Here is a 17,911-nt window from a genome sequence, read left to right on the forward strand (position 1 = left end):
TTCTTGTCCGAGCTGCTCCCCAGTGGTATCTGGTGATGCTCTGGGGGGTGTCACCCCTGGATGGTCTTCCTTGATCCCCACCTGCTCTCATCTGGGGATGCAGGGTCCGCTGTTATCTTTGCAAACAGATGCTCTGCAACCTCCAAACATTTTTAAAAAGGTCTGTAGTTTCTCTTGTAGAGGTTAATGTTTTTGGTTTTTTCCTTTTTTTTGGTTTTGTTTTACGTGTGCTTGTTTGCTTCTCCTTTTAAGCTGGACTCCAACTCTTTCTTCCTCTAGTTTGGCTTGCTGATCTGAGTGGCTTTGCTTCTGAGAATGCCTGTTTTGGATAGATTTAATGGATTTTGGTTTTCTTTGGTGATTTTTCCTTTACTTTTTAAACCAAAGGAAGTTTCTGGCATTCTTCACAGTGTCGTCTTGCTCCCATCCCAGATGGGCAGGTTATCCTGCCCCTTTATATGACATATGAGGGCTTTGCTGTCCTTTCTCCCCTACTAACTCTAGGCCCTTGGATGGGTGGTGCTGGGTCTGATTCATCTTTGGTTCATTCATGGTACCCTGAATCACACTTTGCGGCTATTGGGACTTAACTGTTACTGAAGGTGAATGAGTTCTTTGTCAGCTACAGTCAGTCCATCCACAATCATCCAGATGGCCTCCACTCCACACTGTGTTAAGTTCCTTTTGTACGAGGTGGTTGCCTGACTGTCTCTAGGTGCCTATGACACCTAGGGTTGTGTCATAAAGGGGGTGTGAGCCCACCCTGATGCTGAATGTAATTTGTGATGCACAGATGCCGTGGTTTTGGGGGTGATTAGGGCTTCCCTGATAGCTCAGTTGGTAAAGAATCTGCCTGCAATGCGGGAGACCTGGGTTCGATCCCTGGGTTGGGAAGATCCCCTAGAGAAGGGAAAGGCTACCCACTCCAGTATTCTGGCCTGGAGAATTCCATGGCCTTTCCATGGGGTCACAAAGAGTTGGACACGACTAAGCAACTTTTTCACTTTCAGGGCCTGTTACCTTGCAGTTATCTCTTGAAGAAAGTCGCTCTCCACGTGACCGTCAGGCAACTGGATGAAGGTCATCACTTCATCTAGAAGCCAAAATCCAGTGATGGCTCTAAGACAACGGTGCTAAATCAGTTTCTGTTGCCTTAGCAACAAGTGGGCTGGGATGCGTGGTAGCGTCTTCTCATGAGCCACCCTGTGGGCTTCCGTAGCATCTGCCCCTCTGGACCATGATCGTCTCCACACTGAGTGGTGGCTGGTGGCCTGTTTGTTCACAGGCTGGTGAGACTGTCTGTAGGCTTTCTATCACCATCGTACTCCCGACACTTAGCGTGGTACCTCGAACACAAGTGCTGTTCATCAGATACTTCCTGAATTGAATTAACTTAATAAAGGTCTTGCACATAGGCATTCAAGGTATAATGTACCAACTTTTGCATCCTTGGGTTTTGTCCCTGGAAACATGAACTTTGTGGGAATCCCGGGGAACACTTATTCTAACCAGGGACCAGATTGGCTGACAGGGTCACCACCCTGGGGAATACAGTGACCCCAGAGGGATATGCCTTGTCCTTCTTCTAGCTGCTTTTTGGTTTTGTTTGTTTGTTTTTGGTGTTTCACATGAGCTGTTTTATAAATAACAAGGGACTTGCGGTGACTTGGTGCATGGTAAGCGCTGTGCTCCGTGGGTGCAGAAGTCTGCCATTTGAGGAAGACTGACTGAAACTTCCCATTTTCATTGTAATCAGCCATCCCTTTGTCAGGAGGATGGATTCTCTTGGGCGGCGGTACCTGCTGCTTTTGTTAAGGGCGGCATTCAACTGCATGGGTTCTCTGTGTGGGAATAGTGTGTTCGTGTCAGTGTGAGAAACTGGTGACAACTGTCACTTAGTGAAGGTCTCCAGCACACCCCTCCTCCCGCCTTGGAGTGGGAGTCACACAGGGGTTTTGTTCATTATGGCTCTGAAGTCTCTGTGGGCCCAAGAGACACAGGTCAGAAATAATTCCCCTGTGATGGAGATGCTGCTGGGCTCGGCCAGGGTCACACGAGGAGTTCACGGAGACAGGATTCCCTTCACTCCAGGACCCTTTCTGCCTCTTGGGAAACCTCCCATGGGCTGTATTGTTTTAGCACAAACGCCAGGCGGAGACTGATTCGATAAGCTGCCTCGCTGATAGATAGCAAGGCCAAAGGAAACCCGGAAACTTGCAGACGTGAGTGTAGTCAGAGAGATGGTGGTTACAAAGCGGATTTAATTTGAAGAAGTCATGAGTTTTGGAGAGTTTTTCAGCGGGGGACTTCTCTAGGGGTCTAGTGATTAAGAATCCACCTACCAGTGCAGGGGCCACAGGTTTGATCAGTAGCCTGGGAAGATCCCACGTGCTGCGGAGCCCATGCACTGCAACTGTTGAGCCCACACTCCACAACACGAGAAGCTGCCACACGAGAAGCCCACACACCGCAATGAGAGAGTAGCCCCCGATCGCTGCAACTAGAGAGAGAGCTCGTGCAGCAACAAAGACCCAACACAGCCAAACGTAAATGAATAAAATTATATATATAATAAATATTAATATGCATGCACGCATGCTAAGTCACTTCAGTTGTGTCCGACTCTGTGCTACCCCATAGATGGCAGCCCACCAGGCTCCTCTGTCCATGGGATTCTCCAGGCAAGAATCCTGGAGTGGGTTGCCATTTCCTTCTCCAAATATAAATATATAAAGGAAATTTCTCAGCAAGAAATGCACTCTTCTTACCAAGGTGGGCAGCAGGCAGCCTATTCCCAGGGCATGGTGAAGTAGTCATCTCTTTCTTCCCCAGCACTTTCTCCTTGCCCTGGTTGGCCCAGCAGTGAAAGTTTTATAAACACTGGGCACTGTGCACTTAGGCCAGGGCTTGACCACAGACTTCTCGATTGATGAATGCTGTAGCCATTCTTTAGATGTGGGCCCTCCTTTTTTTTTTTTTTTTTTTAACTGATACAGCTGAAGGTTCAACTACATTCAGCTTCTAGGGAAGGCATGAGGCCAGCTTTTCATCATAAAATTCAAGAGAGAAAAGTGTAAGCCATATTCATTTAAATTAAAATGATGTCATGGTGGCAAGCAGGCAGCTCAGGGACTCTAGGATAGCAGGATTTCATGCTGAAAGAGCGTGAGTGGATCTGCTGATGGACAGTTCTGTCCACACAGGCTGCCTACGTTTGGTCATCGGTAATTAGCATACTGTGTGTAACTAATAATATAGAATCACTAGAGTTTTATGGTAGGTGTGATCTACCCAGCAGTGCCTAGAATTGCACAGACTACACACAGCACCTCTCAGACCTTTCTGGAGTTGCAGGAGATTGTGATACCTGTCCCATTGTTGACTCATCTGAAAACATGACACTCACGGGCAGCTGAATCCAGTCTACGCTGTTGAGAGCTTATCCACTTATCGAAGGTAGTTGAGGTCCACCCAGCTAAATCAAAGTGAACTGTTCGTGTGGCCCTGGAATTCGTACAGAAAGGGAAAAAGGTCAGGCGGGGACCCTGGGATCGAAGGAAGAGTGCTTTGGTGACGGCTGGTTTGTCACTGTGGCAAAACCAGTGTCGTCCGTTCTGGGACCAGAACTGAGGCAGTTGTTTGGGGATCTGAGCTCTCGTCCAAGTTCCTTCCCACGCTCTGAGTGACAGGTCTGATTTATCCTTTCCAGGCCTCTCTTTCTTGCATCTGCAAAGTGAACAGAGTTTAAACTGATGTACCCTGAACGTAAGCATCCTATAATCCTGCCTTAAATCATTTCAATCCAAAATGATTAGTAATTATATTAGTCAGGCTATTCAGAGAAACAGAACCAACAGGCTTCATTTGCTGTGTGTGTGTGTGTTTAGTTGCTCAGTCGTGTCCGATTCTTTGCGACCCCGTGGACTGTAGCCCACCAGGGATTTTTCAGGCAAGAATACTGAAGCAGGTTGCCATTTCCTGCTCTGGGGGATCTTCTGACACAGGGATTGAATCTGTGTCTCTTCAGGAGTGAAAAATCTGATCAAGAGATTTGAAGTTCTGTACTTCTGTTCCTCAGTCTGTCCGGATGTTACCAGATCACAGACCCTGCGCTTAGGGTTTTGACTCTGGGAGAAGGGCTGCTTTATTTGGAGCACTTTAATCTCTCTGGTTGTCTTACTGTGACTGGTGCAGGCCTGTAGGATTTGGTTTCAGCGTGTCCTTCTGTAAGTGATGAATACTGTTACTACTGTGACAATGTTAACGATTCTCATGCTGACACCACCAGTGGATGTTAGAATTCACAGTGTGATTTTCGAGCCTGCTGCTGCTCTGATGAAGCACCCATCTCTCTCTCTCTCTCTCTCTCTCTCTCTCTCATATATACATATATGTATCAGTTCAGTTCATTCGCTCAGTCATGTCCAACTCTTTGAAACCCCATAGACTGTAGCATGCCAGGCTTCCTGTCCATCACCAACTCCTGGAGCTTGCTCAAACTCATGTCCATAGAGTTGGTGATGCCATCCAACCATCTCATCCTCTTTCGTCCCCTTCTCCTCCTGCCCTCAATCTTTCCCAGCATCAGAGTCTTTTCCAATGGGTCAGTTCTTCGCATCAGGTGGCCAAAGTATTGGAGTTTCAGCTTCAGCATCAGTCCTTCCAATGAACCCCAGGACTGATCTCCTTTAGGATGGACTGGTTGGATCTCCTTGCAGTCCAAGGGACTCTCAAGGGTCTTCTCCAACACCGCAGTTCAAAAGGATCAATTCTTCTGTGCTCAGCTTTCTTTATAGTCCAACTCTCACATCCATAAGTATACACACACACACACACACACACACACACACACACACACATATACACACACCTTTATGTCAATTTTAAGGAACTGTTTCACCCGATTGGGAGAGTTGGCAAGTCTGAAATCCACAGGGCAGGCCAACTGTCTGGAATTTTAGGCAAAAATTGATGTTGCAGCCATGGGTCCAAAGTTCAGCATGACAGGAGCCCGGAAACCCAGGCTGGGTTTCCATGTTGCAGTTTGGAGGCAAAATTCCTTCTTCAGGAAACCCCTGTCTTTGCTTTAACACATTCAACTGATTGGCTGAGGCCCTCCCACCTTATGGAAGATAATCTGTTTTACTCAAAGTCTGTTGATTTCCGTGTTGATTCCACCTAAAAAATGACCTTTACAGCAACATCTAGACTGATATTTGAACAGACATCTGGGTACCATAGCCTAGTTGAGCTGACCCATACTGTTAACTATTACAGAAGTCAAGCTGTAAACTTTTTATTTGTAATCTAAGTCATGGCTATGAACTAGAAAAAAACACTAGTCTGAAATTAAATCATGTTGTCTTAGTATAATGTGTCAGTTCTTGCATTGAACCATTCGTTGGGTGTTATTAAGCACCCATGTGTAAGGCACTGTGCTTTAGAGCAGGAAAACAAAGACAAGCCCTTTACTTTCAAAGCAGTCAGCATCTACTCCAAAGGACAGACAGACGAAAAAAGAGATGATTGCAATGTGGTTGTCTATACTAGAGCAGTGAGGTGAGGTAGGGGGTGGTCTTGGCGGGAGAAAGGTGGATCAGGGAAGGCTCCGTGGAAGAGGAGACACTTAAGCTCGATCTTGAGGGGTAATTCCGAGTTCTCCAGGGAGACATTCCCAGCAGGACACAATGTATGCAAAGGTGTAGGCAATAAAAGGCTATCACACTCATGAAATGGCCAAGTATTCAGAATGTTTGGAGACTTCTGTCACATAGTAGGTGCTTGAGACTCAGTATCTGTTGTTATCATCGAAAAAAATTAAGGTGTGGCAGGTGTTATATTTTATAGTTTCCTGGTTAGGAAATAACCATCACTATCAGGCCATCAGTAAGGTATGATAATTCTCGGCCTTTAAAAATTGTCAGTATAGTGTATTTAGATGGAGTCTATCAAAACTTGTTTAATTTTCCATTCTACCTAAAAATATTTTCTTGTCCATACTGGATTAATTACAAAGAGAATTAGAAGTTTATGTCTCTTTAGGATTTATCTTATAAGGTAGGGACTCTAGACCAAGTCTATTATTTAGGTTTCTAAGATTTTTCTCTGAACCAGTGATGTCACCTTGAGCGAATCAGTCTACTTCTTCAAGCTTTAAATTCTCCTCTTTAGAGAAGGGAGTTGGGCTGGTTTTTAAAGGTCCACCATAGGCTATTCTATGATCTCTAAAAGGAAATTGTTATCTCCACTGTGCCTGGTTATACAGGCGTATTTCTGCAGCATAAATCGTTGATAACCACACCTTTCTCAATAGTTACTGGTTGCAATGCAAGTCTCACCACTTTGAGTATTACACATTTTTCAACTACTTTATTAAGTATTTTCTCTGTGTGTATGTAGAATAACCCTGCAAAGTAGATATCATTTCCATTTTATGGTTGAAGAAAACAGAGGCTCAGACAACTTTAATAATGTCACTCAGGTGGTCATGGGGAAGTTAGGGGTTGAACTCTGACCCTTTGGCACCAAAGTCTGCATTCTTTATCAAGGATTGTGAACTGTGAGCCGTGGTATACGGTTATTACTATAAGAGAGTGTCTTGTGTATATAGCAGGGGTGAAATGATGTTTTGTAAAAAGACAAGTCTCCACCTGAAACTTACAATGTTGTAAATCAACTATAGGTCATTAAAAAAAAAAGTCTCATTCTCTGAAAGCCATCTGTGCAACATTTTAAATGGTGAAAGAAAAGAGGTACTTTTTGGTATGTTGACCAACAGGGCCATGAGTTCTAATGTCACTGTGCAGCATTTCAACCATAGGAAGAAAATACTATTTCCATTATAGGAGAAGAGCCAGAAGCCACCTGCTGAATAAGTAACAAAACTCTGATCCTTTGACTCCATGCCCTTGCATGCAGCTTCTGCCCACAGTCCATGATAATTCCTCTAGACAACTGCTTCTTCTTGGGGTCTTGGCTACTCCCTCTGTCTGGGGGATCATTTCACTAACTTTGAAACAGCATTCAGGTCTCAACTTAGTTGCCGTCTTGAAAGGCCATTTCTTGGTCTTCCAGTTTACATTAGACACTTGTCCCTCACAAGCTCGTCATCCTGTTTTATGTCTCTGTTACTCTAGGATATTTTTCCTTGTTTATTTACCTGTTTGTTTGACTGATTCCTCCCATCTGAGTAAAGCTCAGTGAGAGCAGAGACTTTTGCTCTTCTTTACTGCTCTAGCCTCAGCATGTGGAGTAGCGGCCTGTCCTGTCTGTTTAACCATCCATCCAACCATCTCCCCTCACTTCTCTTCCTCCCTCCTTCCTTCCCCACTTTTCCCCTCCCTCCATATATCTGTCTATAAAATGGTTTGGCTTTATATTTATAGGATGAAGCAGTATAGCTGCTTCTCCAATTAGAATGTGGGAAGACCCTCACATTTCCTTTATAGTTAACCACTTAATAGCTGGGGCTTCCCTGGTGGCTCAGTAGTAAAGAATCAAGAATCTGCCTGAAATGCAGGAGACATGGGTTCGATCCCTGGTTTGGGAAGATTCCCTGGAGGAGGGAATAGCAACCCACTCTAGTATTGCTTGGAGAATCTCATGGACAGAAAAGCCTGGCGGGCTACAGGTCATAGGGTCACCAAGAGTTGGATACAACTGAAGCAACGGAGCACACACACACTTAATACTTGTGTTTTTCTCAGATGCTCCCTTTTTGTATTAAGTCCAAGATAGGCAGAATGCTGAGAAATTGAGCTTTAGTTATAAAACTCTGATTTTTGAAAACTTGTTTCTCACCACCTATTTTTTTGTTTTGCTTTGTTTGTCTTGCCAGGGTTCTGTGCCTGAATTACAAAGACAGCTCTTCAGCCAGCTCATTCCAGATGAATGAATGATTACGTGAAGTGTGGTCTACACTTCCTCTGGGGGTAAGTTCAAGGCCCTTGTACATCTCGAGAGCGATAAGGTCTGGTGGTGTTTATGTGCCTGTTTCCTGTGTCGCTCTATTAACTGCTCTTTGTGTGCAGACCTGAGCAGGGAAAGCTGGTGTGGATTCCTTTAGTGGCTGGTGGCCAAGGTTTCTGCAGGCAGCGGGCACCAAATCTGAGTGGCTTTTTACAAATGCCCCTTAATTTGATGTGCTGGCTGATCCTGTCTCTGTGGAAAAGCATATGTCCATCTTTGCTGAGAGTTTAGGTAGAGAAGCTGAAGTCAGGAAAGTTTGAACTCCAAACCAACTAGGACCTCCTGCTCAAGAACAGATTGTGCATGCTGAGTAGCCTCGGTCGTGTCCGACTCTTTGCAATACTATAGGCTGTAGCCCACCAGACTCCTCTGTCCATGGGATTCTCCAGGCAAGAATACTGAGTGGGTTGCCATGATTTTCTAACTGAGGGATCAAATCCGTGTCTCTTACCTCTCCTACACTGGCAGGCGGGTTCTTACCACTAGGACCACCTGGGAAGCCCTGAGAGCAGACTAGAGAGTATCATTTCTCATGGCAGTTGTAAGATCGGGACAGCTCAGGGGACTTGGGCAATGGGAAGCCACCGAGGAGAGGTCAGGTCTCACCCCAGGTGTTGAGGCTGTTTTCGTTCTGACTGGTGCATCTTACTAGTTGGTGTATTGGTTGTTGCAGGGTAAATGTTACAGCGGGAAATCTGAGCAGTTCCCAAAGCCCTGTTTGGAATGATTGCAGGTAGTTCCTTGGAAAGGTGTGCAGTGTCTGCAGTTCATGCTTGTTTTGGTAAAACACACACACAGGCAAAGTTCCCCAGGCTGAAGTCTGTCTCATCTCTCCTGGGCCCCTTTGTGCCTTGTGGGTCTCAACTCAGGGTGCTGCCTCCAGAGACTGTCCCCAAGCACCCAATATGTGGTGGCCACTCAGCCACCTGCTAAACTATTACTTTTTTATTTACTTTTATATTTACTGAAATGTTTTTTAAATTGAAGGGGGCTTCCCAGGTGGCTCAGTGGTAAAGAATCCGCCTGCCAAAGCAGGAGATGCGGGTTCGATCTGTGGGTCAGGATGTGTATGAACATACTTAATTACCATCACTCCATGAGAAAAATGTTTTTCTTATTCCCATCTTAAAGAAGAAACTGACCCCAGAAAGGTCAAAGGCAGGATTCAAAAACTCAGGCCATGTCACTCCCCCAAAATCTAAACTTGAGGCTTTTCAAACAGGTGTCTTTCAGTCCTGGCTTTTGAACTTTGTGGAAACATAAGTGAAACACCCCTCCGAGGCTAAGTGGATATTCCTTCTGAATATTCTAATGTAGATGACACAAAGGCTGGTCAATACAAAGGTTACCAGCTGCTATTAAAATGTGTACCTTTAGTGTGTGCTGTATTTGTAAATAAACCCAGAAATGTTAGAAAACTTCCTGCTTGCAGGGATCATAGTGTAAAACATGATAATTGTGCGAAGGAGCATTTCACATTTTTAAAACAGTAAGAAGCAAATTGAATCTTCAAAATCTCCTCCAGAGCACAAATTTCTCACCATGTGACACTAACTGTGCCTCTGGTGTCCTAGGCAAGTTGGTTGTGCAGACGGATGCCCCTCAAGACCTAGGATTTAGCCTTCCCAAGTCAGGGAGTCGGGACTGTTGCTTAAGTGAAATTGTCTTCTTTGTGGTTTATCATTTACATCCAATATTGCAAAGTGGGGGGCTTCTGGCTGGTTCTGGGCTGTGGATAAGCTCTGGTTGGCCTGCAAAATATGTCCCTGACAAGTATTTTCAGGTTATGTAAGTTAGCTGCTGACCTGTAAAAAGTGGAAAAATTTACATGAAAGCAGCATTTTCAGTGTTTCTTGAAAAGGAGTTTCGGCTGGCGCATCCCCAGGCTTCTGCATTCCCAGATGGCAGTGATGAGCTGGCCCTTCGGGATGGGTTGTCATGGGCCAGATGGCCACAGTCCCTGCTGCTGTGCACAGTCTCAAGGCACTGAGTGTCAATTGCCATTTTTCATTGACTTAAGTAGTTTTATTTCTAGTAGAACTAGGAGAAAAGTGAAAAAAGTGCAATCTACTTCTGTATCTGTAATGGAAAAATAGAAGATGTTTCTGGAGAGTTCCTTTTTTTTTGGCCACACCTTGCAACATGTGGGATCTTAGTTCCCCAACCAGAGATCAAACCCGTGCCCTCTGAGTTGGAAGCAAAGTCTTAACCACTGGATGGCCGGGGAAGTTCCTAGAGCTTCTTATTTTAAGGAAAATAGAACAGAGCATTTGTGTGTGTGTGCTGAAGGATACTTGTACACATTTCATTTGCTGACAAATGGTTTCTGTTTCTTAAGAATGTAGCTCCCAGTCCTGCTTCACTCATACATTTCAAACAGCCCTGTTAGGAGACTGATCCCTCCTCTGGACGGTAAAAAATTTCCTTCTGCATTCAGACACCATTCTTTTGCTTCATTTTAGGTCCTTTCTTTCGGCAGCAAATTCTCCCTCACCTTCCTTGAGCTCAGTTCTTGGGCCTCCTGGCTCGGTGGACTGGGAACAGTCCATACATGCGTGGGGACTCGGGAGGTAGGTTCCATCCTGCCTTCGCCCCTGGGGCCCCAACGTTTCCCAGACTTCGTGGCACCAGAGAGGGCCTGTGGCCTCTTTTACTCTGAGCGGGGTGACGCAGACTGAAGCCTTTAGGACTGTCTTCCATGTGCATTTGATTTTTAGCGAAAAACAATCTGGTGTTGTCCATCTGTTCTGTTTTACACGGTGGCTCTGGCTTCATTGTGAAGATGGTCTAAAAGGAGGGGGAGAGCCGGGAAGAACCGTGAACCTGACTGCTGCTGTTTGTAGGGTGACTGGGTAGAAGGGGGGTGTAGAATGTGTGTGCGGATAATGATGGAAAGGCTGAACTTAATTAGTGGAAGTTTTAGGATGACTCATCTGAAGTCCAGGGAAGGAGTTCTCATCTATCAGTTGGTGACTTAACAGTGGAATGTGCTTTCTAATAGAGCTGGGAACTTCCCATCCCTCCGTGTATTTAGGGAGAAGGGAGGGGTCCATCTATCAGGATCCTGGAGACGGTTCTCAAATTGGAAGCGGGACCAGGACCAGGCTTGATAGATGGATGACCCGCAGGGTCTCTTCAAAAACTCAGATTCAATTATTCTGAGTTAAACTGATTAGGAACCTTTCAGCTAAAACAGTTTCACTTTAGTCCACGAAAAGAAAATATTGTGAGTGGAGTGAGAGGCAGAATTTAACACTTTTTAATTACATTGAGTTCTGGGCAGATTACTTGTATTTTCTTAACTTCCAACATAACCCTTCAAAAATGTTGTAAACAGATGTGTCTAGTGATTAGTATTTATAAGACAGGATTTTACAAGCATAGTTCCTATTAATAAATGATTTTTTTCTACTAAAATTTTTTATTTTAATAATACCTTATCTGAAACTCATTTTGTAGTTTTATTTCCATTGGTAGCATGATTTTTAATACACATTTTGTCATTTATATAAAATATTACCTGTTAGTTGGTACAAAGTATTCTATTTAGTTTCAAAACTTAGGATTTGGGGGAATTCCCTGGTTGCCCAATGGTTAGGACTCCATGCTGTCACTGCCGAGGGTCTGGGTTCAATTCCTGGTCAGAGAACTAAGGTCCAGCAAGCTGAGCACTGCAATCAAAAAGAGGAAAAAAAAAAATTAACTCCCAAAATTTAGAATTTTATACATTGTCAATAATTGTTGAACGTCAAAGTGTATTTAATTTGGGTATGGGGACTCAGAGAAAAAAGATCCTTTAAAGGAAAGCTTTTTTAAAGAATTTGCTCTAAATCTTAATTTTTATGTCACTTAATATTTGCTCATTCTTAAAGTAACTAACTGCTCATTTGGTTAAATTGTTAGGGCTTAATTGTTATGAAATGTAAGGTACTACTTGGATTTCATAAATATTTACACTGTAAAATCTTTCATTTTCATGATAACTATCTTCATTAATTTTATTTTTTTTGCACATTTGATGCCTTCAAAACACTTAGAAAAAGATTGTATTATGAAATTTAGATGTTCTGTGGTTTTAAAGCAACCACATACCATGTTAGTATTGCATCTTGAATTATTTTAACATTGACTGTAGATTTTGTAGGCACCTCCAGTTTGCTTTTGAAAAACTTGAAAGTTAATTTTGCTCTCTATTTTGTCCTCATTTTGTAAATACTAAGTTTTTCATTGATTTACAGGAACACTGTTGTCTTCTTAATCCACACTTGTGAAGTTGTGGTTTTAAAGCAACACTTTACCATGCTAGCATTGCATTTGGAATTGTCTTAGAGTTGACTGTTGACTTGAAAGCTGCATGACCGTGGGCTGTCCACGCATCTCTGTGAGGCTAAGGCAGCCTGGAATATGCAATGCTACAGGAGAACAGCTGGACAGTTTCAAGTACAATCTCTCTGGAAGATGTGCTTGGTGGGCATTTATAATGTGTGAATGGCTTATTTTAAATGGGTTTTAGAGTCTTCTGACACAAATATGTAGACTGCACTGGATGCCCTTTTTTTAAAAAAGTTTTTATTTTTATTTTATCTGTTTGTTTGTTTATTGGCTGTACTGTGCAGCTGGCAGGATCTTAGTTCCCTGACCTGGGATTGAACCCCGGGCCCTCAGCAGTGAAAGTGTGGAGTCCTACCCTTGGACTGCGGGGGAATTTCCAATGTTCTTTTCTTTGCCTGTTCACCCCCACTGCCATCATCATCATCACTCCATTCACTCACTCACTCATTCACTGACTCAATGGATATTTATTGATTTATTAGGTATTCACCATGTGCCAGGTACTTTTTATAGTACTAGACATAACAGTAGGCACTTCACAAGATCTCTGCTCTGCATTCTCTGGAAGGTCTTTTATTACACAGTCTGCACGTATTATTTTACTTAATCCTGACAACAGCCCAGTGAGGTAGGTAGTAGTATCTCCCTTTCGCAGATTGAGAAGCTGAAAAGTGATGAGTCTCGTGTCACGCCGCAGGGTCTGAGGTCAAGGAAGAGGGACCCTAAGGTCTGGGGCCTGAGCTGCTTTGCTGGCGCCTGGGAGCAGTGGCTGGGTTGCAGAGGAGTTCGTGTGTCAGTTGTGTGGGTCTCCCGTGTCCCACGTGGGAGGGAAACCTTTCAAACTGTGCGAGTTTGGATATGAAGGCCAGGCACGTACACTTTCACTCAGCTCTGGGCTAATTCAGTTGCGTTTGGTTTTAGAAACAAGTTGTTAAGATTTTTGCCTTTTGATGAAATGGGGAGGAAGGCCACCTCAGGTGGATTTTATTTGGATTTATTTGGATTTTAGGGTTTTCACATGAATATTTTGCATGTTTCCTTTTCTTCTGGTGTGGCCTTCATCTAGGACATTTTTGCAAAGGCATCGCTCAATTCCATATCTTTTCAGCCCATGTTATTTGAAATACTGCTTTTCCATCATGACGAAGGAGCAGACTAAAAGCTCTTCTAGCACGTTAGCGTATGGTGGAGGTTTTCCTCATTTGTGTTGTTTCCTCAAAGGTGGATGTTTCTATTTGTGAGAGATTATTCTATCTTTTCGGAGAAGGCAATGGCACCCCACTCCAGTACTCTTGCCTGGAAAATCCCATGGACGGAGGAGCCTGGAAGGCTGCGGTCCATGGGGTCGCTGAGGGTCGGACACAACTGAGCGACTTCACTTTCACTTTTCACTTTCATGCATTGGAGAAGGAAATGGCAACCCACTCCAGTGTTCTTGCCTGGAGAATCCCAGGGATGGCAGAGCCTGGTGGACTGCCGTCTGTGGGGTCGCACAGAGTTGGACACGACTGACGCGACTTAGCAGCAGCAGCATTCTATCTTTTGGGATCCTGTTTGGATAAAAATAATTTATGTTTTTAGTCTTTATTATTACTACTATACATGTGTGTGTGTGTTTACTCATGTGTGCATAGTCATGTCTGACTCTTTGCAACCCTAAGGACTGTAGTGCACCAGGCTCCTCTGTCCATCGAACTTTCCAGTCAAGATTACTGGAGTGGGTTGCCACAAGCCCGCATCTCTCAAGTCTCCTGCATTGGCAGGCAGATTCTTTATCAACTGTATCTCCTGGGAAGGCAGTATGTGTGTGTGTGTGTATATGCTTTTTTTTAACCAGGTGAAGCCCTTAGAATTGACTATAGATTATTAATAAAAAATGATGCTTGATGGGATATTCTTTCTGTATCATTGTGTGTTTGATGTCAGAAGTGAAGAATATGGCAGGAATTGAGTGTCTTGATTTTTAAGTGGAGAGGTTATTTCTGAGAGTTCATATTCCTTTTTTTTTGTTCCTGACTTTCTTTTATTGTTGTTATTATTATTTTAATTTATTGGAAGTATAGACACAATGTTGTGTCAATTTCTGTCACAGAACAAAGTGAATCAGTCATATGTATTCATGTATCCCCTCTCTCCTGGATTGCCCCTGTCCCAGCATACTCCTTTTAAAATCGTATTCTTAATGTCAGTTTTTCTGTAACTACTTATAGATTAACTACTTATATCTTTTTATGTTTTTATTCTAGATAGACATTATTATCCACCCCATTTTATGGTGAGGGAAATGGGATTTCAGTTCAGTTCAGTCGCTCAGTCGTGTTCAACTCTTTGCGACCCCATGGACTGCAGCACGCCAGGCCTCCCTGTCCATCACCAACTTCCGGAGCTTGCTTAGACCTATGTCCATTGAGTCAGTGATGCCATCCAACCATCTCATCCTCTGTTGTCCCATTCTTCTTCTCCTGCCTTCAATCTTTTCTAGCATCAGGGTCTTTAGAAGGCTTCTAAGTCACTGAGAGATGAATTTCTAACTCATGTCTCCTGTGAAATCTGAGATATTTCCGCTACATTTTATGTTTATTAAACATTTCTTATTAGCTGAAAGTTTGTTCCCTTTTACCAACCTCTCCTATTTCTCCTTCCTCCATCCTGGCAACCATCTTTCTACTTTGTGAGTGTGTTTGTGTCACTTCCTTCTAACCTTTTATTAGGAATATCTGCAAAAATACAGAAAAGTTCAAAGAATTGTATAGTGAATAGTAGACCTAGACAGCATATTAAAAAGCAGAAACCTAGAGACATTACTTTGCTGACAAAGGTGCGTCTAGTCAAACCTGTGGTTTTTCCATTGGTCATGTATGGATGTGAGAGTTGGACCATAAAGAAAGCTGAGCACCAAAGAATTGATGCTTTTGAGCTATGGTGTTGGAGAAGCCTCTTGAGAGTCCTGTGGACTGCAAGGAGATCCAACCAGTCCATCCTTAAGGAGATCAGTCCTGGGTGTTCATTGGAAGGACTGATGCTGAAGCTGAAACTCCAATACTTTGGCCACCTGATGCAAAGAACTGACTCACTGGAAAAGACCCTGATGCTGGGAAGGATTGAAGGCAGGAGGAGAAGGGGACAACAGAGGATGAGATGGTTGGATGGCATCACCAATTCGATGGATGTGAGTTTGAGCAAGCTCTGGGAGTTGGTGATGGACAGGGAAGCCTGGCGTGCCGCAGTCCATGGGGTCTCGAAGAGTTGGACATGCCTGAGTGACTGAACTGAATAGACCCATAACTTGAATTCTACTCTGTAATTGTTACAGTTTTGCTATATTTGCTTTTACATGTGTCATTTTGCACTGTGTGTTTGCAGACAGAATATTTCTTTAGTAATTTACATAATGCTCAGATCTTTGCCAAGGAATTCAGTTTTAATGACTATTAATGCATATATCCTGTTACATTATAATATTATGTCAGAATGAAGCATTAGAAAGATAAAGTCTAGGTTTTATGATGTGGAAATAATGCTGGGTTTTGTAATTTTGGGATGAAGTACTAAACTGAGAGTATTTTGCTGTAGTTGGACGAAGTCTAAGGAACTTGAAAAATCTAACATAGTTTGAAACCCCAAGTGACTCTATAAATTCATAGAACAAAAGTTACTTGGGTGACCTCAGTGATAAAAAATGGAATCAGACAATGCAAACCCATTGGAAGTGTCTGAGGAATGTTGGAGATAAGTCAGTCTTTTGAGCAGTTCTGACTCGGAGTGATCTGTGTGTATACAGAATATCAAAAGGTCAGAATTGTCTTAATAGGGATACAAAAATATTTCCTTGGAATTACTTGTTCTTCTGATAAGTTTTCCACCTCAGAAACATATTCGTTCTTATATAATTCCCTTTCTCTCCTTTGTATCAAGGAGTAGTTGTTCTGTCTCAGGGTTGTTTGGAAGAAACATGCTTGTTTTCTGTTGGCTGATACTTTATTTTTTGGGTAACAGAAATGATGGTGCTGGGTCTAAAGGAATAGGAGCTCAGTGACTTAAACTGCACCCTTCTTTTGTATTTATCTAGACTTTTTTTTTTAATACAGACACAGGTCAAATGAACATTTTGGGAATTCCCATGTTTTCTGTTATATGACTTGGCTTCCGTGGCAACCTTCTGACTTCAGTCCCAGGGCTTGTGGTTACTTGGGTGGCAGGTCTTGGTGTGGCCTTAAGCGAGTCACTTGAAGCCTTGTTTCTGATGAGGGGCTTGGAGACGGGAATTTTTTATCCTTCTTTCTCCACCAGCACTAAAAATTCCTTGGTTCTGTGTTCACTAATACAAATTTTTGTGGAGGTTAGATGGCTTTTTATAACTATTGGGCTAATGACGTTTTGTGATGGCTCTTATTATGTGTCAACTAAGGTTAGAAAATGTATCTTCAAACGTGTATGAACTACATGGAAACTGTGTGGAAACAGAATTCAGTTTGCGTGTGTGTGAGTGTGTACCTGGGTGTGTTGATGTATGTATGTGTACATAAATACTCATTTTTTCATGCAAGATGAGGAATTAAAAGCTTGTGTGTCTAAAGTAGAATCTTGTCTTTAGTATTACTTAAAAATCTTGTCTGCTGCACGTATGGATCCACTCATATTTTTTTAAAACAGGTCTTTTTAAAACAAATTTTTGCTTTTTAAAAAATATTTATTTGGCTCTACTGGGTCTTCGTTGTGGCACACGGGATGTTTGGTCTTTAGTTGTGACGTGTAGAATCTTATATGCAACTTGTAGGATCTGGTTCCCCAATCAGTGATCGAACCAGGGCCCCTATTTGGGATGGTCACCCACTGGGTGACCACTTAGCCACTGAGTCACCGGTGAAGTCCTTCATTCACATTTTTCATGAGAAGTGCTTTCTGAAAAAAACTGTTGTCATGTGTTTGTCCAGAATAACTGGGAAACCTCTGCTTAAACTGTTTTCTTCTATGAACTATAATTTCAAAGATTGAAACTTAAAATGGAAAATCTTACTGCAGAGATGGAATCTTATTCTCTCATTCAGCACCCCGTCCCCAATACCTCACCTTATCTTTTGGGGATTCTTGAAATGGGGGGTCTTTTTTCAAAAGCTACAGCAAGACTTCAAAACCTGTGAAACTCTGGTTTATCACTTTTTTTTTTTAAGGGCAGTTAAATGCATTTTTTTTTGGAGAAAATAGCCACCTTTTGGAATAACAGGGACTACTAGTGTAAGGCTCTGTAGTTTTCAGCTCTCTGGAAAACGAAGTAACTCCAGCAAGGCACAGAGAGTGCACACCCTCTATTTTGCAAATCACAAAATGATTTTGAACGGCTGCTCTTGAGGCAGGGTTTTTATGGCCGACATTCCAGCTGTGGTTTTGGAGACAGAATGTTTACTACCGCTCAAACACCAGGATGGTAGGTGTATATTCTTCCTGCCAAGGGGCTTAAAAAAGCAGCTGAGGCACCCTTCGAGTGAGTAAACCTTTATTCAGCAAACTGGGGAGCCGCGTTCCTATGGAACTTTGGTGGTAATTCTGGAATGCGGAGCCCACAGCAGCGTAGTCATGGGCGAGCCCGGCGGCTCCAGGCCTGATGGCAGGC

At 43.2% G+C, this 17,911-nt stretch overlaps 1 protein-coding gene across 8 annotated transcripts in view; it reads left to right on the forward strand.

Annotated features, from left to right (window-relative positions):
• Positions 1 to 17,911, forward strand: part of TIAM2 (TIAM Rac1 associated GEF 2) — a 240,898-nt gene that overhangs the window by 82,015 nt on the left and 140,972 nt on the right. For all 8 annotated transcript variants that reach the window (XM_070376925.1, XM_070376920.1, XM_070376923.1 and 5 more), the window contains one exon: positions 7,838 to 7,931. The gene's annotated coding sequence lies outside the window, so the exon portion shown is untranslated. The remainder of the gene's footprint in view (positions 1 to 7,837; positions 7,932 to 17,911) is intronic.

This window comes from Bos mutus, chromosome 9 (genome assembly GCF_027580195.1).
Source record: "Bos mutus isolate GX-2022 chromosome 9, NWIPB_WYAK_1.1, whole genome shotgun sequence".
In the NCBI taxonomy this organism is placed as follows: domain Eukaryota; kingdom Metazoa; phylum Chordata; class Mammalia; order Artiodactyla; family Bovidae; genus Bos; species Bos mutus.